Source organism: Tenrec ecaudatus, unplaced genomic scaffold, assembly GCF_050624435.1.
Source record: "Tenrec ecaudatus isolate mTenEca1 unplaced genomic scaffold, mTenEca1.hap1 Scaffold_61, whole genome shotgun sequence".
In the NCBI taxonomy this organism is placed as follows: domain Eukaryota; kingdom Metazoa; phylum Chordata; class Mammalia; order Afrosoricida; family Tenrecidae; genus Tenrec; species Tenrec ecaudatus.
The window spans coordinates 400,339-423,660 of record NW_027459493.1 but is presented as its reverse complement, the minus strand read 5'-3'; the positions used below and the strand labels follow the sequence as shown (position 1 = coordinate 423,660).

Below are 23,322 nucleotides of genomic sequence, written 5' to 3'. Positions count from 1 at the left end.
CCCAGGAAGTCAACAGAAAGAGACAGAGAGAGACAGACTCCTACATTCAAGGAGGAATGAAGGAGTTCCCAGAATCCTCAGGAGGCCACTCCAACACAGAGGCCACATTGGCTATGATCTGATTAACTGGCTAGACTCCACCCCTTCACTCTTAATCCTGTGAAATTGATAAATGATTATATGACGACCACAGCTAACTCTAAGATGGTTTGGGCAAAAAACAAATAATCAAATAAAATAATAAACATAGACTATTTCATTATGAAATTTTTTATTGTAAATTCAGTTATTGGTTTATATCACAATCCCTTTTCCTGTTCAATATTTTAAAGTTTTTGAAATATTGTACTGGCAAGAATTTCTGTCCATTTGCAGCTATGTGTGCAAAACTTTCTGTCATGTATTGGAACATAATTTTCTCATGAAACATGCAACAAAATACTATTTGCAACATTCTTCTCAGGTGTAGTTCAGTGGCATTAGAGTATTGTTTTCAACAATTAAAATCATCTGCAAAATTTCCCATCAAACATAACAGAAAACCACCCCCAAAATAGTTCTGACTAGAAACTTTCCCCTTAACATCAAATAATTAACTAAAACGTTCCAGTTTCAATTATTTTGAATAGAAGCCTGATTTAAATACTTCCCCGTTCCTCTGTAAAGAAGGCAGCCCAAATCCTGTAGAATATCTTTGTCTTTGAGCCAGATTTTCTTTACCAGTATTTTTTGTGGTGTATATCTCAATATCAAAATCTATATAAAGAGCTATGTCTGTAGATCATACTTCCTTTCACTGTATCCAGCTCACAGTGTTTGCAACTTGTAGCACTCTCTACCTCTAAAGCTTTTCCCACTGAGGGACCAGAGGTAAAAATAACCTCAGGGAGAAAGTTGACTTGCAGGGGTGCTTAGGCCCCACAGGAGCCTGGATACAGACTGCAGTTAGAGCTGCTGTGCTGACCACTATGGTAGCTCCAGTGCCCGTGTTTGGAAATCTGCAGACAACTCCAGGTAACACTCCTGACCAACAATCTGAATGCTTATGACCAGAGAAAATGTTACTGTGTGCCCCACAGAAGTTGGAAGACTGTGTAAGCCCAGGAAACACCTCTCCTGTATGTGATGGGTTGCTGTCAGCAGGGGGCTCAGAATACCCATCACCCACAGAGGGTACTAATCCATGGGAAGAAATATGACCTTCTTAAGACTTCTGTGGGTTCCTGTTTCCCCACAAATAACCTTGTTGGTAGGAAACACTTTTTTTCCAATATTAAACATGGACTATAACGCAGTATATTTTATCCTTTCCCAAATATTCTGAAATGTTATAGGGGAAAGGAGTTTTAGGGAGACATATACTTGTTTCCCTACGTGGTCAAAGGAATGAAAAGATTCAGGTAGGCCTAGTCTTGATTCCATTGCATGGTAAGCATAGAGATTGTCTTTAATTTCACCAGATCATCTGTGTACTTCTGATGGTAATAGATGTAAAGCTACATTAAACTTAAAATCTGCACAGATGTCCGCATGATTAGTAGAGTGAAGACCTCAAAGAGAGGGCTGTGTTCTCTCAAGGACTCCACCAGCATCACTTTTCTAGTGTGAGTCCCAGAGGCAGGGGCCCCATTCAGCCCTTTCCACCTTTACATACCATGCACCTCCCACACGCAAATGCCTGACAAGAACCCAAATAAAACCACAACATGCAAGGACTTAAATTCATAATCCTTCTCACCTGGAGAGCATTTTCTGGGTGTCACGAATCTTATCCACATGAACATGAAGCATGTGTGGGTTTTCCTCTTTCTGGCAACTCAGGGTGGTGAGTGGTTCAGGGAGTCAGACATGAAGTCTGGGAGTGAAGAATCGGGGCACATGACTCACTGGGTTTCTCTCTATCCCCAGCTGTATAGGCCCAGGTGCAGGTACAAGAGTCAGGCCCTGGACTAGTGAGGCCCTCACAGACCCTATCTCTCACTTGTGCGGTCTCTAGATTGTCTTTAACCAGCTATCATGTGACCTGGGTCCACCGGGCTCCAGGAAAGGATCTGGAGTGGATTGGGATAATATGGGAGAATGGGGGGCACAAAGTATAATCTAGCTCTCCAGTACTGAGTCAGCATCACCAGGGATACATCCCAGAACCAGGTTAATTTAAAACTGAGCTCTGTGAATCCTGACGTCACGGCCATGTGTTACTGTGCAAGTTACACAGTGATGGGAACTCAGTGTGAGCCCAGACACAAACTCAGTTTCAGCAGAGACAAGGGAATGAAGGCAGTGAGGCTTTCCTCTCAGAAGCTGTGGTTTCCCCACCTTGTCAGCACTTCTCCAGGGACTACCGTGTATAGTCTAGGGAACCTTCATGCATCTGAGGAAGAACATGCACTCTGTGGAAGTCTGGAAGGTCATCTGTCGCCAAAATGGTGGGCCATGTCAGTAGAGGGACAGCAACACAGAACACGGGTACCCATATGGTAAGTCACAACTGTCCGTTCACACACTTGGCCCAGGCCAAACTCCAGCACCTCTTCCTTTGTTTTGAAAGCTTTGTTACACTAACTCCAATGAAAGTTTTTCTTGTTGAAAATTTCTCATGATTAACGAGATCTGATGCCCACATATAAGATGTACCACATTTAATTCATGCAAAGGGCTTTTTTCCTTTTGTCAAATCTCTGATGTGCTGTAAGGCATTGTGTCTGGCTGAAAGCTTTTCCACATTCATCACATATATGGGGTTTCTCTCCAGTATGAGTTCACTGATGAACAGTAAGAGAAGCCATCCAGATAAAGGCTTTTCCACATTCATGACATACATGGGGTTTCTCCCGAGTGTGAATTAGCTGATGAACAGTGAGAGAAATCTTCTGGATAAAGCCTTTGCCACATATATAGGGTTTTACTCCTGTGAATTTTTATATGAGTTTTGATATTTCCTTTACGAATGAAGCTTTTGCCACATTCACTACATTTATGTGGTTTCTCTCCACTATGAGATTGCTGATTAATAGTGAGAGCAGTCTTCTGGATAAAGCCTTTTCCACATTCACCACATACATGGGGGTTTTCTCCAGTATGAGTTCGCTGATGAACAGTAAGTTTACTCTTTCTGATAAAAGCTTTTCCACATTGACTACACACATGGGGTTTCTCTCCAGTATGAGTTCGCTGATGAACAGTGAGAGCATGCTTCCGAATAAAGGCTTTTCCACATTCACCACATACATGGGGTTTCTCTCCAGTATGGGTTCACTGATGAACGGTGAGAACATCCTTCGTGAGAAAGGTTTTTCCACATTGACCACATACATAGGATTTCTCACCAGTATGAGTTCGCTGATAAACAGTAAATTTACTCTTCTGGCTAAAGCCTTTGCCATATTCACCACATACATGGGGTTTCTCTCCAGTATGAGTTCGCTGATGAACAGTGAGAAGAGTCTTCCTGATAAAGGCTTTTCCATATTCACCACATATGTGGGGTTTCTCTCCAGTATGAGTTTGCTGATGAGCAGTGAGATCACTCTGCCTAGTGAAGCCTTTCCCACATTCACTGCATACATAGGACATTCCTGCCACATGAGGTTCCTGATGTCCCTTGAGGTATGATACACTGTGAAAATTGTTCCCACATTGCAAGCATTTTCCTAGCTTTTGTCCTTCATGACTTTTTTGATAATGTTCATTGAGTTTGAACATTTTCTTGAATATTTGCCCACACTGACTGCATTCATAGGTCTTATCTAGTATACCAATAATCTGGTGTTCATAGAACACAGAGTCTTCAATGAAGGTTGTTCCACATTTATCGCCTGTGTGTGGTTTCTCAATTTCATCAGACTCCTGATGCTGAATGCACTGTGACTTCATGAACCTGGGTGGTTCACACTCAGGGAATTTCATTTCAGTATTAAATTGCTCTTGTTCACTGTGGAGAAAAGTTTTCTCATCTTCAGTGAGCACAACTGACTTCTGTATTTTGTTGCTTCTGTTCTGATTTAATTCCAGAATGATTAAATCTGATTTTACATTTTTTCATGTAATCCAAACATCTCATAAGTTTCCTTTGGAGGAAAATTATTTTTATGCTGAGAATATGTATTACATTTGTAGCACCATTCCATTCTGTCAATGCATCTTTCACATTGCAAGTGCTCAAGCAAATGATCATCATCTTTCTGGATTTCTATAAAAGAACACAACATTGACTCTTTTAAATATCTTGGTTTTCAATGGACCCCATAAAATACACATTGATATAAAGTAGATCTTTAGTGACAACCCTTTTTTTGTGACTATAAATTAAACAATATGCTTAATGTTTATTGCCCATTGGACGAAATACAATCATGTAAACAATTCAAATGATAAAAATAGTTACTATAGAAATCAGGTTGGATATGAAAGTGATAAATGGACACGGGTTTGATATTTGCTTAAAGAGGTACATGAATACATACAACAAACATAACAGAAGGAAGACATGAGACCAATAGACCACAGGAGTGATATGACTTGCTAATTCCATTTGGTAGAGGTTAAATGTATTCATTTAATCAATCTTTACTGAAAGACAACTAAGTGCTAGATAAAGTTGGGAATGCGAAACATGGCGAATGTTCTACTTGGGAGAAAACCATTTTTACAGGTATATATGAAAGGGATTATGGTACAGAAACACATTCCTTATGTTTGTGGAGCCTGTATTTTAGCTCACAGCACTCCTCTTACAGTGCTGTCCTGTGGTGGCGTGCAGGTTGCTGTGATGCCAGAAGCACTGCCACCCAGTGTTTCAAATACAAGCAGGACCACCCATGGTGCACAGGTCTTAGTGGATTCTCCAGAAATAGGGACTGGGAGGAAGATCTGGTGATCGACTTCTGGAACATGAACCCCTCAGGTTTAATGGCAATGAAATAACACTGAACAAGTACTAAATCCTCAAAGTACAGTCAACCATAATGATGTAGATGGAGGAAAAGCTTTGGGGACCTTCAGTGCTTGACATGGCATGACTGAAAATGAGAAAAAATAGCTGCTAATATCCTCTAGTAAATGGAAAATGGCATACATACAATATTATCATGAAAAATTGCAAGTTGTCAAAACAAAATGGAATGGTAAAAATTGATAGTGTATGCATTATTCAACTTTAATAGACTGGTACTGGCTATTTTTAATTAGATAATCAAGTGGTTTATAAGGCTGAGATCGACAAATTCAAGAAGATTGGCATCATATTCATTATCCAAAAGCACACTGCAATATCTTCCCTGATGTATAATTTTGTCAGTGGTAGGCTAATATTCATATGCCTGCAAGCAAGACCAGTTAGTACAAGTGTTATTCAGTTTTGTGCACCAATTAAAGCAAACATAGAAGCATTCACAAAGTTGGAGAAGAGTCCCAGTCACATACTCTTAGTTAAATATCATCGCCACACTATCCTTTCATTGTAGTGCCACCTTAATGATACCTCATACAAGCGCATGGCTAATTACTATCTGCCAGCAGCTTTAACGACAAGAGCAGACATGTTGTTGTTATTGTTCTCCCCGCTCAGGAGACAATTACTCCACTCCACCTACCCTCAGCACTGGTCTTAAGTTGCTCATCCAATTATTTCAGGGATCCCGAGGCTAAAGATCCTGCCTACCTTGTTAGGTAGCTAGGTGTCTGCCTGTGTTTGTGTGGGAGGCGGGGGAGCTGCATGCCCTGAGATTATATAAATTGGTGAAAGAATGCAAAGCCTTTTTATTTCTGCCCTTCAATTACACACCAGTCCTTTAGGACCCATCCAGTGGGCATTTAAGAGAGAAAGAGATAATTGATTCCTTAAGTGACAGCAACAAAGGGAACCTGATTGCTTTCAAAGCTAGGCATCTTTCAGCTGAGAAGCAAGAAGTCAGGCACCTGTAGCAGCTGTATACTAACATCTTCCTGGAGGGCAGTTGGGGGCAAATCTCTGTCTGGAGATTGCTCATTAGCAGTTCTAGCTTTGGGACTTGTGGGGGTTTTCTTCCAACACTAGAACTGGTCTTCCAAGCCCTGTGGTCAGGAGTACAGATATAAGGCTGCTGCTCACACTTTCATCCAGGTTCTGTTTACCACCACAATAATGAAATTGAGGGGAGAAGGGATAAAGGAGAGCTGATATCAAGGAATTAAAGAAGAAAAAGTTTTCAAACTGTGGTAGCTATTGTACAGGACTGCTCCATGTAATTGAACTATGGGAAGTTATGATATCTATAAGAGCTCCCAATAAAATATTTAAAAATATATATTGAAATTTTCACATGAATTTTTCAGCCTGACATTGATCAACCAAACAATCATACACACTGATAAGTGTAAAATTTGGGGAAAGTAGCAGTAGTTGGAAAATGTGACCTTAGTAACAGAAATGACACACAGGTTCACTGATAACATTTTGAGACTAATGATGAATTCATAGCAAATTCCTTATTAAACACCAGAAATGGAAACTACACATATGGATTTTCCGGAATGGAACAAATGAAAATCAAATCAACCACATCTACAGAAAGAAATGGTGGAGAAGCTTATAAGTCAAAACACGCCCAGGGGTTAACTGTGGAACAGATCATAAATTGCTCAAATCCAAGTAGAAGCTAGCCAAAGTAGCTAGAGCACAGCTTAGAGACTATGTAAAGAATAAACATGAGGAATAAAAGTCTGACTGAAGACTAATGACAGAGACCAGATGAGATGTGGGATGACATGAAAGGCAACTTACACATGGAAACCAAAAGGCTACTCAAGAGACAGAAAAGAAAAGAGAGCAATATTGAATGTACTATGCATTGTTTGAATAACAGCAATAAAACCTATTGGAATATACTGCAAAAATGTTCTTTAGAAGCAGCAACAGTCATCTTTCGTGTATTGGACCTTTAAAGAAGGGGTGGGCCTAAGGAAGGGACACTACATAGTAAGAAATATATAGCAGACATTGCTTAATTAAAAAAAAACATGCCCTTTCCACTTACAAAAATTATTGGAGGAACAGACAACTTAAAAAAATCTTACAGGTAGAAAAAAATGTAAGGTACAGTGCTAAAGTATACTTTAAGCTGATAATTTTCTTGCTAGGAAGATGATTTTAGATACCTGGAAACAACAGAAGTCATAAATATATTACACCAAAAGGAGTAAAATATAGGGAAATATGTCTGTTAAAGAATTCCAACAGAGAAGGCAAATTGACCATCTCTCTAAGAAAACAGAAAGAACTGACATCACCTGCATGAAGAAAACTTTAAAGGAACAGGACACCAAATGAGAATATGGACACCAAATCTTTAGAGAAACTCCAAGGGGGGAAGCTAAGGAAGCACAAAGGAGACCCGTTTATGGTGGGAGCTCAAGATGCAAGATGGTGCTGCATAGTGCAAATGGATATCCATTCTTACTCAGTAGGGGAGGAATGTGCTGTATTCAGAGGACAGTTACTAATTCAGAGTTCTCTGTTTGGAGAGAAGCGTGCAAGACAGATTTTCATAGTAAAGTGGAAACATAAAAGAAGGGAAAATTTCAGAATGTTAAAGAAAATTATGGAAGCAAACACACATAGTGTAAAACAAGAAAATGGACATCTAATCTCATAAGAGCTACAGGTGTACTTCCCTCAACATCTTGGACAAGTGAACTCTCACATACAAAGTAGCACACACTTTTATGCATTTTCTGACACCTTTCATAGATATGAGGCCTTCTCCCTGTTCAATCAACTACCCCAGCCAATTCCCCTTATGGTGTTTTGACCATGCATCTGAGAAAATTCCACTATAGCTTGCTTCTAATACCAAACACAGTTCTCTTGTTCCAATTGAGAGAAAGTTTCTGGGGTGACAATTAGATAACCTGTATATGGGAAATTAGAGAATCTTGGACACACCAAAATTAACGTAAAGTTTGTAAAGACTGCAGTTTTGTATTTCTAGAAAAATAATGTTCAAAGGAACAAAGTAAATAGCATTCTTTCAAGGGTAGAAGACCTAACCCACTAACCTAGGATGAGACAATGCAATGAGAATCTACCTCTTTGAGAATACCACAAACACCGCAAAGTTTTTAACATATAAGACAGGAAAAGCCAGTGACGAGGTCAATGACTTGAGAATTCTCCTCACCAATGGAAACCAGGTTGTGATAGTTCTCCAACATCACATCCTGATATAGGGTTTTCTGAGCAGAGTTCAGGAGCTGCAATTCCTTCCGGGTGAACTTTACAGCCACATCGTTGAATGTCAGTGGTTCCTGTAGTAAGAGGGGTCTACTTAATGAAGTATTTTCCATTTGAAGATTTTAAAAATATATATCTTACAGTAAAAAAAGCAAAACAATAATAAAAACTCTTGTGGTAGTTCATTCCATAATGCGTCATTAACTGAGGACTTGGTACAAAATATTTTACCTTATTTCTACATTCACGACCATCAGCCGAGAAAACTAGCCCTAATTTTAGAAAGATCTCCAGTGTTCTGAGAAATAAATGTTTTCAAATACATTCTCCAGCTCAAATACTGTGCCCCCACAATAGCTAGCTCCACATTAAGGAGCAGGCTTAAAGGAGCTCCCATAGTAGAGGAATCATTTCTGTACCTGGCTACTTCACTATGCCTGAAGGTTATCTGTATATCTGAGCAATCAGGTTCTAGAGCCAGCCCAACATAAATGTAGCAAACACCTGGGGAGGGCACAGGGCCGGTTTGAAGTCAACTAACACTAGGTCAAGATGGTAACTCAGCATCTTGCTTGTTTAGAATTTTACCCGCTTATGATATGACCCATTAACTATGTACATGCTAACTGCATGACACGAACGCCTTATGGAAAGACCTGTAAGCTCCATTATATATACCCACAGGAAAATATATTCACTCTCTCAGGCCTGACATGGGAAGAGAGCCCCTGTGTCCAGCTGTCTGCTCTCTGTCTTTTAATATTTTCACAATTGCAATGTCACTCCTGAGGATCACTTTTGGAGTGTTGGGGACCCCAGTGCCTGAAAATAATGCACCCACTCTTAACATTAGAATTTTGAGTTCCAGTGACATTATCTGAATGTTCTAGAAATAGCTCAGCTTTATAATCACACAAGGTATATAAAGACCTATTTGTTATTAAATGGCATTAGGGTTTCTACCAGCATCACCATTATTAGAGGCTCGGTACCTTCAGTGGCAATAAGTACTGGGAACAGTGCAGATGGGGGAGGTCAAACATACCTCAACTCTCCAACACTTTTTGTCAACTCTAAAACAAGTCAATCCTTCCACACCACTCTGTCTCACTTCTGGGTTTGATAATCTGTTGCTGTGGTCACACAACATTCAATAGATCAAAGTGGTCTATTAATGAACAAGGTACAACTCGGGATCAGGAACAAGAAGCTATAAGTCAGAACCAAGATCAGAATGTTCATAGACATTATCTCCCTTACTGAGTGCAGAACAACTTTCTAAGCTCTTAAAGGCCACCTTAGGACAAGCTCCTCTTGACAACCTTAGGACAAATTCTCCTCAGCCACCTTTGGAGTGAATTATCTTAACTTTAATTGCAAGGTCCTCTTGAACTTGCCATCTTTCACCACATGCTCTCCAAGGCGCCCCCAGCCTAATTCTGCTGGGTGGATCTCTGGAGCCTTCCTAATCTTGCCTAGGCAGGGAAGATGCTGGGTTGGCCCAAGAAGCCAACATATTAAGAGGGAGAGAGAGAACTGCCTGCAGGCATGGTTTGAGAGGAGACAGTGAGGTATTATCCTGTCATCTGAGCTGTTGATTTGGGTTTATTAGCCCCTGCAGCCACACAGTTCAGAATGAACCCATGGATTAGGGATTTGCAGCTTCCAAAAAATTAATGTGGCATTTCCTTGAATGGCAACTATGAGCTGCCTGTGTGACCTGACTTGAGAGCTTCCTCCACTCTATGAGCCATTAGCTTGCTGTCTGACCTTCCAATTTGGGTTCCTCAGCCCCTGCAACCTATTAGCTGACGAGATTCAACAACTTCTCTTTGTGAGGCAGTGGACTGTGGTCTGACCTGATGATCTGGTTCATCAGCGTTTATAAACAAATCAATGAGGAAAAACCTACAGACTGATTCCTGACCTTTATATAGATCTGGAACTCACCAGCTTCCACATCTTGAAGAGCGATTTATTTACTTGATGACTTTTGAGTTTTGTGAGATGTTGCTGAGCAAATCATGGACCATCTTGAACCTCTACCACATAGGGATGGGTCTACTGCTGCTCCTGCAAAATGAACTGTACTATTCATGGGTCAAGAGCTGCACCAATGGAGACAATGACCAGGGCAGAAGGGACAGAGTGACAGAGCCAATGGTGTCAGGTCCAGAAAGGGCTTTTCAGCCAAGAAAGTGGGACAGGCAGGCAAGATCAAGAAGAGGATATCCAAAAGTAGTTGAGAGGACCATATAAAGATGGAACTAAGAAATGAGCCTATCTTTAGAAGGAAAAATGTCTGATAGGGGACAGGGAAAACAGGCCTTCCCTGAAGAAGAACAAATGTGCCTACATGGTTCTTTAATATGAAAGTCAATGTGTAGCCTACTAATTCTGATACCAAATTATACTCTGTTACTGAGAAAAACTTGTACCTGTGACTCTGGACTGTAATTAGTCCATGGCCACTGCAAAAAAAAAAAAAAGAATAAGCTGAGTAGGAGAGGAGTGTGGCAAAGATACTGGTGTCAGACTGGAAAACCATTGGAGGGTACAGGTCTGTCTAAGCTCTGCCTCATATGAATCAGAGCTGATGTTGACAGTTAATTCTCTCTCCTGCATCTCTAGTTAGAGGAGGTGAGATGCTGTCTCATTTTTAAACCACTAATGCAACAAGACCCATTTTAGATGCATTGATGAGAATGCTGCTGTGTGGGAGAGTATTTAACATATCACCTTCAGAAATAAGCATTAAAGAAAGTTACTCAAACAAAAATCCCATGGACTACTGAACTCTCCTAAAGAAGTGATTTTATTTCTCCTTAAAAACCATGTATAGCATATAATTTGAAAGATATGCTGGCCATAGAATAATAAATTATGAGCTGGAAGATAATGTTATCCAAAGAATCCTCAGTGCTACATTATGTTCAATGTCAATAGTTTATTGTTGATCCTATGATCAATATATTCCTAATCTTCTCCAGCCAAATGTTGAAATCAGAGTAAAAGTTTAGCTCTAAGTTCTACTATTTCAAATTTCTGCTTTTCCAATGAACTGAATCAGTATTATACAGGCTCCTACAATTCCAGTAGAAAATACAGAAAAGGATAAAACACATCCGAAGCACCTGAGCCTTGGCCATTTTCTTTGGTCCTTAGGACACTACAGGCAACTGGGATGCTCTGTCTTATCTGGATCAGCTCTAATGATGCTCACAAATTTCAATCTCTCGTGAGGAAATCCCAAAAGTAATAATACAAGGCACTCTTCCTCCTTCCTCTAAGCTGCTGGTGATGCACCATCGGCAGGCTGATGGGAGAATACAGTGTAACACATAACCAATAGGTCCAGGTGCTGTTACTGTTCTTTCCTTCTTCTAAACACCCAAAGTCCCCAATACTGTTAACAGTGCCCTTATTGAGTAATGGGAACCATGCTTATACCATGAGCAATAAAATCTAAAACTCATAATGTTCACACATGTGAATAAAAGATTATTTTATAACAAATAGAGATTGGGCAATCAAATATAAATATAAAAAAATAAACAAAGAGTTGGATCCCTACCCCACAGCATACAAACTACCAATTCCTTACTGTGTGACTCTCAAGGAGAATGACAAATCAATGAACCTTTAAGATGATTATGTTAATTAAAGCATCTGGAAACATTTTACATGGGATATATAAAGAGCTATTATAAACTAAAGATTATTTTATAGGAGAACTATAAATTGTAAAATAACTTTAGAAACACTTTTAAACTCACCATCAAGTAGAGTTAGACATATAAGCTGCAGATAGGACACAGGAGAACTGCTGTACAGAGCTTCCAAGATTCTAAAGCCATGACAGGATGCTAATGGGTGTGTACCTCTGACCTTGAGGATAGAAGTCCAACACTTAACACATGTCAAAAACAAGGCTCCATAATAAACATTTATATGACATTTATTAGATTGAAATTTATATCTATACATATATAAATTACATATAAATGTAAATGAAGAAGTATATATCCCCCAATAATGAGTGCACTTTTGAATCCCAATATAGATAATGTTTTTAATATACCATTATTTGTAGTACCTAATGCAGTTAGATCAGTGGTTCTCCACCTATGGGTTGAGACCCTTTTGGGGGTTGAAGGACCCTTTCACAGGGGTTGCCTGATTCATAACAGTAGTAAACTTACTGTCATGAAGTAGCAACAAAAGTAGTTTTATGGTTGGAGCTTCACCACAACATGAGGAACTGCATTAAAGGGTCGCAGCATTAGGAAGGTTGAGAATCACTGAGTCAGACAGGTGGTCTATACAAGTACACAGTCTAGCTATGCCCCCTTAACTTCTTCCAAATTATTTACCTGGGTTTGTCGCCTGCCAATGTGAACGAGGAAAAGTTGTCCCTCATAGTGGTTACTGTCAGGCTGCTAATTGCAAGGTCAGCAATTGGAAACCACCAATTTCTCCTCGAAAGCATGAGTGACATGGCTTTTTACTCCGTTATAAAGTTACAGTCTTGGAAACCCACTGGGGCTGTCATATAAGACAATCGGGCAGCTTGGCCAACAATACATTGGTACAATTGTGCCTTGTGGTTATGTAAATAAACTGTCTGAAACCTAACCTACAGATTAGTTACTTTGGAATTCATGTTACAACTAATTGAGTTATTTCAGAGACAGAAATAGGGATCTCACTACCAACAAAAAAGAAGAACCAGGGGGACTTCCGGCAAGATTGCGAAGGAGTAACAAACACCAGAGGAACTCCACAGAATTCAGCCCAGAAGAGTTACTTAGAGATAACTGAACACTGCTGGAATGCAGGAGGAGCATCATAAAGACAAGTAGGCACAGACCCATGGGGTTTTGAGGGGCTGGGGGCTTTTGGTTTACTTCAGTGAAGGCCGGCTGGGGCTTGACCTTTGCCCCGCCACTGTCTCTGCCAGAGCCAGGACCATTTGGAGCCTGTAGGGCTGCTTGGTCTCAACACAGCCACAGTTTGCCACCACCTGCCTTGGGGCAGGCACTAGACCTTTGCATCTCCTCTCTGTCACCCTATCAGTCTTGGAGGGCTGTGCAGCGGCCTTTTCTCAACACAGCCACAGCTTGCTGCTACCACCTCCGAACAAGGATTAAACCCTTGCAGCTCCTCTGGCCTGGATAAGGGCTCAGCTACATTGTTGCTTTCTATCCATCTCTTCACTATATTCCCCCTCCCCCACCCCTCATGGGCACATTTGGCTTGCTTTTTAACTTTTTTTTCTCCTCTTTTCCTCTTTCTTGGTCTCTCACACTCTACTGCTAACCTCCAGACCACTCCCTTAGCTTAGGGCATTTACACCTGAGCCACACGCAGCTAGGTGAGCTCCACCCTGTGTAGTTAGCAGGCTGGAAAAATCCCTGCTGGCCCCCAACAGGGGATACTCTGCTCAACTTCTGACTAGGGAACTCCTTCCAGCCTTTGTGCCTGTGGGGCATAAGGCAGCTCGGCCAACACTCCTCAACAAAAGTTACTGCAGGAGCCTCTGCCCAACCTCTGCAACACCAAAGCAGGCAACTCTTCTGGGTCACTCCCCCGAGAGGGAAGCCACAGGAGGACAAAGTGGTAGGTTAATTCCATAGTGAAATAAGCTATAGGCAGTTCAAAGTCTCCCAGAGAGAGCCAGTGTTCTTCGACTCCCTGGAAAATGGCACCTGGCTCATCTAAAACAACGCAACACAAGCAGCCATCAGCCCCAAAAACCTCAACAAAAAAAGGAGAGGAACAAAAGGCAAAGCCAGAAGATGTCCTGAACATAATGCATGCATAGAGGAAGCAGACATTGAGCTGCCACAGAAAGAAATTTTCAGAATGTTACTTGGAGTCAGGGGATATGAGGGAAACAAGACAGAAAAATGATGAAATGATAGAAAAGGTAAAAACCATAAATCAAAGAGAAATACAGGAGCTTAGGGAGGAGATAAAAAAACCAGTAGCACACTCATGGACCTCGACAAGCAACTGGAAGAATCAGAGACCCGCATCAGTGACTTGGAGGACAGCCAAGCAGACTTCAACAAACGAGAACAAAAATCTAATAAGATCATCAGAGAAGCTGAAGAAAACTTAAGAACTAAGTCTGATGCTATGAAGCGGTACATCATTAGAATTATTGGCTTACTGGAGGAAGACACAACAAAGAAGTCATCTGCAACAGTAGTGAGAGAATTCTTGGAGGAAAGCTTCCCCAGCTTAGTGAATTAAAACAAGGCAACCATTCAGGAAGCTGAAAGAATCCCAGCAAGACTGGATCCCAAGAAGAAGTCATCAAGGCACATAATAGTTAAATTATCCAACTTTGAGGAAAAGGAGAAAATCACGAGAGCAGCTACGGGAAAACAAGCAATCATATATAAAGGTTCCCAAATAAGAATATGATCAGACCTATCAGCAGAAACTATGAAGAAGAGAGAGTGGAGTAACATTTTCAAAAAATTGAAGGAAAACAATGCAAACCCAAGAATACGCTACCAAGCCAAATTATCAATCAAGATAGATGGAGAAGAGTCATTACATTGCACGCTCATCTCGATAATATGATCACTGAAGACAAATTTGTGCATAAGCAAATGTGGTGAAGAAAGTTGATGGTGCTCGGCTATCAAAAGATATAGCATCTGGGATCTTAATGGCTTGAAGGTAAAAAAGCGGCCATCTAGCTCAGAAGCAACAAAGCCCACATGGAAGAAGCATACCAGCCTGTGCAATCACAAGGTGTCAAGGGATCAGGTATCAGGCATCATCAGAACAAAAAGTCTTACCATAGTGAATCAGCGGGGGAGTGTGGAGTGGAGACCCAAAGCCCATTTGTAGGCCACTGGACATTCCCTTACAGAAGGGTCTTGGGGAGGCGATGAAACAGTCAGGGTGTGATGTAGCAACGATGAAAAATACAACTTTGATCAAGTTTCTGGGTGCTTCCTCCCCCCCTCCAACTGTCATGGTCTGAATCCTGACTTGCAGGTCTGACTAGACCAGGGGATGTACACTGGTGCAGATGGGAACTGAAAATGCAGGGAAGCCATGGCAGATAATCCCCTCAGGACTGGTGGTGTGAGTGGTGATATTTGAAGGGCACAGTGAGGTTGGGTTGGAAAAGTGGAACCTATTTCAAGAATCTACATGTGACCTCCTCCCTGGGGGACATACAACAGAAAAATGGGACACAGAAATATATGACAAAATAACAATTTATAAATTATCAAGGGTTCATGAGGGAGGAGGGAGTGAGGAGGGAGAAGAAAAATTGAGGACCTGAAGCCAGGGGCTTGGGTGGAGAGCAAATGTTTTGAGAATGATGAGGGCAACGAATGTAAAAATGTGCTTTACACAATTGATATATGTATGAATTGTATTAGGAGTTGTATGAGTCCCTAATAAAATGACTTTAAAAAAAAAAGAACCAGGAGTAGGGGCCTTTAGATCCCAGATTCTTTCACAGAAATTCTTCAATCCAGCAGACAGGCAGCTGTGACACAAGAGTGGACATGAAGGGAAGAAGCAGCAACAGAGACATGGTGGCAGCAGAACCAAAAGCCTGAGACAGAGCAGTGGCATTCCCAGACCACAGAACAAGAGAGCTAAGTGCCTTTGGGCAGGAGGTTAGAGGTGAAATAGGGGTACATTTGAGTTCTTATCTGGGGAACTAGATTTGCCAACCCACATAGAGCTAAGTGTGTCTGGTATAAGGCTAAGGTGCAGAGAGAGAATTTATCCGCAGAACTAAGAGAACTTTGTAATGTTTGTACATTTAGGACAGAAGCCAGGGGGTTGTAGGGCCTGACCTCACCTGCAGGTACGGCTGTCAAGATGCTGTCCCAGAGAACTGTACCTTGAGGCACTGATGATGCTAAATTGTGTGTTAGGGTGGAAAAGTGACTTCTTTGTCAAATATAATTTGAGGAGAGCATTTATTGAACTTTAAGAGACAACAAAAGATACGCACACATCATATAGATAAGGAAGCCATTAGCAGTTCAAATGCAACTGAGGATTCAGAGTCGGGACCCTAGATAAATAGGACACAGAACAAAAGGCCATGTCACAGATCATGATTGGTGGCAAAGCAATACATCAGATACAGGTGGGACTGCAGCAGCAGGAATGGGACCATAATTGGGACATGCACATTATTAGATAGAAAGACTTAAAAGATTGGTCCAGGGCCTTCAAACTGAGGCAATCAAGGCCAGACTCATAACAATGGCCCCTGTGCTGTCCTCGCTTAGGTGAGCTCCATCAAGGATACATCTAGGCAGGCCCTTGGAGGGGGATGGATGGAGAGGAGTGCAGGCAATCTATTTTGTAAGGCATTTTCCGCAAGGGTAAGATGATCTACATTCTTGGCTAATTATCAAAAGGAATTCAATGGAGGCTTAATCAAACTGGGGAGGCAGCAAATGGACAGAGTTGTCACTGTCATCAGCAATGCAAACCTTAAACCCAACTCAGTGCCACAGAGTGGATTCTGGTTACAGTGACCCTTTAAAGGGAGGTGGAATGGCCCCTTGTGGATTTCGGAGACTATAACTCTTACCAAGATTGGAAACCTTGTTTTTCTCCTCAGGGGTGACTTGTAATTCTGAACTGCTGACCTTGCAGTTAGCAGTCCAATCTGTAACCACTATGCCACCCGCCTTTTGCAAATTGGAGTGCTCACAATTTAAGTTCTAATACAATTATACATGGTTACATTATCAGCAAATTCTATCATTCCGGGAGATGCGCAAATTGCTCGGACCCCGACCAATGGGGCAGCCTGGGTTCTTGTACACTGGTGTTTCCTGGGTTCAGACCCCAGAAAGCTCAGATCCCTCCTGCTTCCCCTCAAACTCCTCTGCCCAGTGCTGACCCCAGGAACCCCAGGGATGCTCACCCTGCTTGGAGTCAGGTGAATGGATTTGGTTCACGACCCAGTCAGAAGTTGAAGTCCTTCCTTGTCATGCTTCAATGTGCAAGACACTAGTACCAGATTTCTAGCTCCCTAGACTGGACTGTATTTCTCTGTGGCAAATCTTTGTTCTGAAACAGAAGAGGAGGCAATGTTGAAAAAGGCATATCACTTTCTTGGCCTGTACTTCTTGCGCTAAATAGTGACCACCCCCACCACCTGGGATCAAAATCCTGCTCAAAGCTGAGGGTTTGCATTAAACAAGGGCCCACTCTATCTTTGCAGAGCAATTTTACTAATTTCCCAAATATCATGATCAACTTTGGATCCACAAAGTGGAAGTACTGAAGGCCTCAAATTTCTCAAGCTCCATTGAAGGTAAATATCTTCTTTTCACCAGCAATCTAACTGAAGAACGGAATATTTTATGAAGAATGTTCTTTAAAAGCCCATAACGGAACCTCAGACCAAAACCCTTGACATATCTGGTGAAAGTGATCAAGCTGAATCACGCTCATATCTGCCACTCCAACTCAGGCTGAGCTTCTCATTAAGTAAAACCTACTCCAATCCCCTTGCATCCTGGGTATTCTTTACAATATCTATTGTGTGAAGAAATCCCTATGGTTGGGTAGCCCATTTATGCACAATAGTGTAGTAACTAGAGAAAGTTTTTGTACAGGTGGACAACAAGAGACAGAGCGACACCAATAGCACATCCTAGAGGTACCTTGGCCAAGATAGAGATATTCTAAACAAGAAAACAAGCCAGGGGAATCCTTATTTGCTACTCTCTTAAGCTCTTGTGTTTACAGATGTCCGATTTTAAAGCCTTTGGGAAAGACTGCAGCTTACAGTCATGGAATGGCAAGGGGTCATGGTAAGAGCCAAGGTGAGGGAAGATGCTTAAAAATGCAAGATGTATCCAGAAAAGAGATGACTGATCAAACCATTTTGTCATCTTGACCTAAATTCTGGATTCCAAGCTTTCTAGGTAATGCTGACTGATGGCAAACAACACACATTGTAGTAGTGGGCTTATTGGCTTGGGTTCAAGGATGTCCCATCCATAGTCTCAGGTGTGAGTGACGATTTGTCCCGTCAAGAGGGGTGTAAATCATTTATCACTCTACACTGAGGGGTCTGCTGCAAGGCCAGAGGATCCAGCCAGAGCAAGTGATCTATGAGAGTCGAGTGGGTTTCAGGATGTTCAGAAAGTTTACAATCAACTGAATCACAATTCAATTCCATGAGAAACTTCAAGGCTAACTGTAAGACAGATTAAAGTCGAAGATTCTGGCAGCTAGACAGGAGAGTATTCGCGCAATATGAATAGACGCTTTATTCTTTTTGTCTAAGTTCACGTTATTGGGTGAAACATAACAAGGATTGTCAGAGTAACCTTACTAATATTTTCTATGAGACCAGTAATAACCTGTAAACAAGGTCAGATAATGATACTTCAAGAAAACTGTAGAGCAATATTGATAATGGATCTACATGAAAAAGTTCTTGAAAACATTGGGAATAGAGTCAGAAAACACATGAAAATAATTACACATGATAATTAAGTAGAATCTATCCTAGAGTTGATTTAATATAAGAAAATGAGCACTGTAATATATACCAATTAATGTAAAAAAGAATTAATAATCTAAATAGACACAAAACTTACTAAACAAAGTCAAAGACTTTTCATGCTAAGGAAAAATAACTCTACAAATCTAACATAAAACAAATATAGTTCAAAATGTTAATATGCTAATATACATTCCTAAAAAGAAAAGGTCATACTTGAAAAAACATCACCCCACGTCAGAAAAAGGACAACCATAAATGTCCACTTTTACCAGTGATATTAAAAATTGACTGTATGTTCTAACTAGAGCTACCAGGTTCACTTTTTTTTAAGGAAGAGGCTTCCAAAAAGACATAAAAATTCCTTTAATCATAATTTAATTATCACATCCATAAAATATTCACGATATGCCATGAATAGCTAATAAATGCTAAAACATTGTAGGCTACATTTAAACATGCTGAAATAACTCTTGGTACTTAACTCCCTAACTATTAATTGTTAATCAGAAGTGGAAGGGGAAGGTGGGGGGAGAAAGAGGGAACCTATCACAATGATCTACGTATAACTCCCTCCCCAGGGGGATAGACAACAGAAAAGTGGGTGAAGGAAGACATAGGGCAGTGTAAGAGATGAACAAATAATACTTTACAAATTATCAAGGGTTCATGAGGAGGGGGGAATAAAAATGAGAAGCTGACAGCAAGGGCTCAAGTAGAAAGAAAATGCTTTGAGAATGAGTATGCCAACAAATGTACTAATGTGCTTGACACAATGGATGGAGGTGTGGATTATGATAAGAGTTCTATAAGACCCAATAAAGTGATTTAATAAAAAAAGAAATACAGCATGATCAAAATTATAGCATTTATCTTACAGAAAAGGAAGTACAAATGTATTCAGATTAAAACCCTGAAACAGGGAATTTGTTTCCACCCATTCTGTGATGAAAGCAGGAATTTAGAGTCCTGTAGTTTTCTGTAGTGTTGAAGGTCCTCATATACTGATGAATTAATAAACTAAACCAAGGCATTCGTGTGCACATATAATATTAGAGTGACTATATAGACACACATATATGTATGTGATACACACACATATATCAAGCTGGACAACAGATAGGATTGATGCTCACCCAAAAACTGAAGTTTGGGGACTTGAACACACTGAGCCAAGGATGCTCTAGGTAGCATTGGACCCATGGGCTTCAGTTGGACTGGGCTGGGATGTTCTCTTGATGAAAAGCTCTCTCTTATGCATATGTCAGTGTCTATAGTTTTATTTTTCTAGAGAACCCAGTCTAAGGCAGATCCCCATCACATTAGTGTCATATGAGGGCGAAAAGGTGTACCTGACATGCTGCTCTTGGAGAAAAACACATCACAAGGAAAGTGTGAAAAGATAATCAACAATTCCCTGACACTGAGCCAGTCCTATGCTCCTCTAGGTCTGTGGAATTTTGGTGGATGAAAATCTATTTATAACAAAAATATCAGAGGGGCCAGCCCCAATCCCAACTAAGAGGACAGCTGCCCCTCCCCCCAGAAGAATTTACTTCAGAGGACAACACTGAAGCTACAGCTCAGGGAAAGGGACATGTCTGATCAGAGCACACGGGAGAAAATGAAGGGGGAGGAAGAGAGAGTGGAGCACACATCCTGGCCCACCAAGCTTTGAGGACAATATGCCTGCTCTGAGCAGCCCATGCAAAAAGAAGCACTATGGCTGCCCCGACTATGAGTCATGACATCCCTCACTGACCTATAGCCCTATAGGGGACAACACTGGAGACAGTTTGGGAATTGCATCTGATCTGACCCCACCACACCCAGGCAAAACACTAAGGGTGTTGTGCAACAGAACAGCAAGGGAAGTAGAGCAAGGAAGTCCCAAGAGTACCAAAATTAGACTCGGGGGCCAGGGCGTGGCACCCCATCAGACTCCACAGAAAAGCACTCCTAAAGGTCAACATACAGACCTCTAACTTTTTACAGGCTTTTCTCTTTTTTCCCTTTTTTTCTTGTTGCTGTTGTTTTGTTTTCTTTTGTCATTTTGTTTTGCTCTTTTGTGTGTATGTGTGCTTGTGTGTGTGTGTGTGTATGTGTGTGTGTGTGTGCATATTATATCTGCACTTCTAACTAGATAATATAGGCCAGATAAACAATCTGGAGGAGAAAGCAACAGGACCCATGGTTGGGGCGGGGAGCATGACATGGGAGAAGGGGAGGTGGGGGAAAGAAAGTGGTGTTAACCAACCCAGGGAAAAGGGAACAATCAATAAGTGATCCAAAATAGTGGGAAACAGAAAGATTTCTCCAAGTCATCTCCCCCAAATATATGTTAGACTTAGGACACTGCTCACAATTAATGGTAAATAATTGTCAAGTTACCTCCCTGAAGGCAATCAGCTGTCAGAGGACTGTCTAGTCCCACCACATATAGGGCCCATCCCTGCTGTTAAGGACAATGGGATACTTCCCCCTAAAGGCTTCAATTTAGACCCTGCAAGGTGGGTTTACAGTACACCTTACCGATAATGATTTCTATAGTGAACCAGAGAACAGGTCAAACCTGCTCAGTGACATCCAAAGTTAGGCTGCCATGCTGAATCTCGGGTCCGCCCATCTTGTCACATGCACACCCTTACTCCCTCCTCTTCCAACAGCATATGAACCCCTACAGCATCCCACTCTCATTACTATATTACCTATAGCACAACACTTTCCTGTGATGGATTTCTTCACCTGTAATTAGGGGGCCTGCACATCCCCAGATGATATAAAAGCCTTGGTTAGCAATAAATATTTCTCTCCCCATGTGGACTACCAAGTGAGGCTGAGGTGAACATGCAACTATGAAATGTGTCTGACTCCATTATTACAATCTCTCTTCTATCTCTCATGCTCCCTATGACTTTACTATAATCTTTATTTATTATCACTGTACAATTGCACCAACCGACCCGCTGTGATGTGTTAGGGTCTGGCCTTTCCCCTGACACAAAATAAGTGGCAAGGAGGGTGTAAGATGCCTGGTAGGGATTGATCAAGGCAATGTAACTGAGAAGAATTACTGAAACCCTGAAATTACTGAACTACAGACAGAGCATGATAGTGGGACAAGAGGAAAGTAAAAGGAAATAGAGGAAAGAACTAGGAGACAAAGAGCATTTACAGAAGTCTAAATACAAGCATGTGCATATGTAAATATATTTATATTAGGGTGGGGAAATAGATCTAGGTGCATATATTAATAGGTTTAGTATTACGGTATCAGATGGACATTGGGCCTCCATGCAAGTGCTCCCTCAATGCAAGAACACTTTGTTCTATTACCTGGCATTCCACGATGCTCACCTTCCCAAGATGATAGCTGAAGACAACTGTGTGCAAAGAAAATGTGAAGAAAATTGATGGAGCCCAGCTACCAAAAGATATAGCATATGGGATCTTAAAGGGTTGAAGGTAAACAAGTGGCCATCTAGCTTAGAAGCAAGAAAGCCCACATGGAAAAAGCACACAACCTATGGATTGATTACAAGGTGTCGATGGGATCAGTATCGGGCATATTGTGAATGAAGGGGAGTGAAGACTGGGGATCCAAAGCCCGTCTGTCAGCAACTGGACAGCCCCTTACAGAAGGATCATAGGGAAGAGACGAGCCCGTCAGGGTACAGTGTAGAAACAATGAAAATACAACTTTCCTCTACTTCCTAAATGCTCCTCCTCCCCTCCACTATCATGAACCTAATTCTCTTACAAATCCAGCTAGACCAGAGGATGCACACTGTACAGATAGGAACCTGAAACATAGGGAATCTGGGACAGAAGATGCCTTCAGGACCAGTGGTGAGAGTGGTGCTATCATGAGGGTGAAAGGAAGGTGGGGCAGAAAGGGGGGACCCATTACAAGGATCTACATAAAACCCCCTCCCTGGGGGATGGACAACAGAAAAGTGGGTGAAGGGAGACATCGGACAGTGTAAGGATGAAAAAATAATAATTTATAAATTATCAAGGGTTCATGATGGAGAGGCAGTGAGCAGGGAGGGGGGAAATTGAGGAGCTGATACCAAGGGCTCAAGTAGAAAGCAAATGTTTTGAGGATGATGAGGTAACACATGTACAACTGTGCTTGACACACAATGGATAAATAGATAATAAATAGATAAAGCTATCATGTTAACCTTGAAAAAACACAGAGCTCTTACAAGGCACAATGCACACATAGCCTCTCTGCACCAAAGGTCAACACTCACATTTATAACACGTAAGGAAACTTAGTAGACTCATAGTCACACTTGATATAAGAAATCAGTATAACACTAAGAGCCTTATATTCATGGGGAAACATGACATCATGCTCCTGAGAGGAAAGTACTACACTTGTTTATATAACAAAGTATTCCCATTACTCAGCTCACATACTGCAATAGCATCACTGAGTATGAAACATACACAAATATACATATACACACGCACGCACACATCTTTCCGTTTTTAATGAAAATATTCATACCTACTGAGGCCAGGTTTCTAAAAGTTTCCATCATCCCGTGTCTCTATAGTTTCCTCTCAGAAAGGTCCA

General features: G+C 41.2%; 1 long non-coding RNA gene across 1 annotated transcript; it reads right to left on the bottom strand.

Annotated features, from left to right (window-relative positions):
* Positions 1-496: 496 nt before the first annotated feature.
* LOC142436776 (uncharacterized) lies at positions 497-11,616 on the bottom strand. The gene is made up of 3 exons (XR_012782106.1): positions 11,347-11,616; positions 8,160-8,286; positions 497-4,192 (listed from the first exon to the last, which is right to left on the bottom strand). It is a non-coding gene; the product is annotated as an uncharacterized LOC142436776 (long non-coding RNA).
* Positions 11,617-23,322: the final 11,706 nt, after the last annotated feature.